At 48.8% G+C, this 1,465-nt stretch overlaps 1 pseudogene; it reads left to right on the top strand.

Moving 5' to 3' along the window:
• The first annotated feature begins 267 nt into the window (after window positions 1-267).
• On the top strand, window positions 268-830 carry LOC105510943 (annotated as a pseudogene).
• Window positions 831-1,465: the final 635 nt, after the last annotated feature.

Here is a 1,465-nt window from a genome sequence, read left to right on the forward strand (position 1 = left end):
GAGATGGCGTGCAATTGCCCAGAGAAATCCTTGTAGCTTCAACAGCCCTTCCCAAGAAGCCACCCCTTAGAACAGTCACCAAAAATACGTAAAATACTTCCAGCTATGAAGAATTCTTTTAGGCGGCGCCGTGATGCGCCTCGGGAACGGTCCTCGGGCGCGCGCAGCTCTCTAACCCTCGGGCCTCAGAAGTCGGTGCCAGTGACTGGAGGCGGCGGCAGCGGCGGCGGCGAGCGGGTCCTTGTGGGCTAGAAGAATCCTGCAAAAATGTCTCTCTATCCATCTCTTGAAGACTTGAAGGTAGACAATGTAATTCAGGCTCAAACTGCTTTTTCTGCAAACCCTGCCAACCCAGCAATTTTGTCAGAAGCTGCCGCTCCTATCTCTCAAGATGGAAATCTCTATCCCAAACTATAACCGGAGCTCTCTCAATACATGGGTCTGAGTTGAAATGAAGAAGAAATACATGCAAATGTGGCCGTGGTTTCTGGTGCATCAATTCAGAGGCAGTTGGTAGCAAGACCTTCCGGTATGATCTGTATGGTGGCTCCTGTAACTGATAATGATGCTGGAATTCGGAGAGCAGAAATTAAGCAAGGGATTCGCGAAGTCATTCTGTGTAAGGATCAAGATGGAAAAATTGGACTCAGGCTCAAATCAATAGATAATGATATATTTGTTCAGCTAGTCCAGGCTAATTCTCCAGCCTCATTGGTTGGTCTGAGATTTGGGGACCAAGTACTCCAGATCAGTGGTGAAAACTGCAGGGTGGAGCTCCAATAAAGCGCACAAGGTGCTCAAACAGGTTTTTGGAAAGGAGATTATCATGACATGACAATTCGTGACAGGCCCTTTGAACGGACGATTACCCTGCATAAGGATAGCACTGGACATGTTGGTTTTACCTTAAAAATGGAAAAATAGGCTGGGCGCCGTTGCTCACGCCTGTAATCCCAGCACTTTGGGAGGCCAAGGCAGGTGGATCATGAGGTCAGGAGTTCAAGACCAGCCTGACCAACATGGTGAAACCCCTGTCTCTACTAAAAATACAAAAATTAGCCGGGCATGGTGGCGGGAGCCTGTAATCTCAGCTACTCAGGAGGCTGAGGCAGGAGAATCGCTTGAACCCGGGAGGTGGAGGTTGCAGTAAGCCGAGATCCCCCCCCTGCCCCCTAGCCTGGGCTAAAAGAATGAGACTCTGTCTCAAAAAAAAAAAAAAAAAAAAAGAAAGAAAGAAATATCTGTGATTTTTTGTCCCTTCTCTCCCCCAGAATTAATTCCCACCTCTTAGTAATGATGTTGCCCCGGCTACCCTCTCAAACCTCCCTCCTGAGAGGGCTTGGTCTATGTTACCTAGAAATCCTCTGGTGGGCCTGTCTTCCATGTCAAGACCCACACCCTAATGTGGTTGCTCTGTGCAACATTGCCCATGCCAGCCACAAGCAGATGCAGGACCGTCCACTTA

This window comes from Colobus angolensis, unplaced genomic scaffold (genome assembly GCF_000951035.1).
Source record: "Colobus angolensis palliatus isolate OR3802 unplaced genomic scaffold, Cang.pa_1.0 Scaffold194, whole genome shotgun sequence".
In the NCBI taxonomy this organism is placed as follows: Eukaryota; Metazoa; Chordata; class Mammalia; order Primates; family Cercopithecidae; genus Colobus; species Colobus angolensis.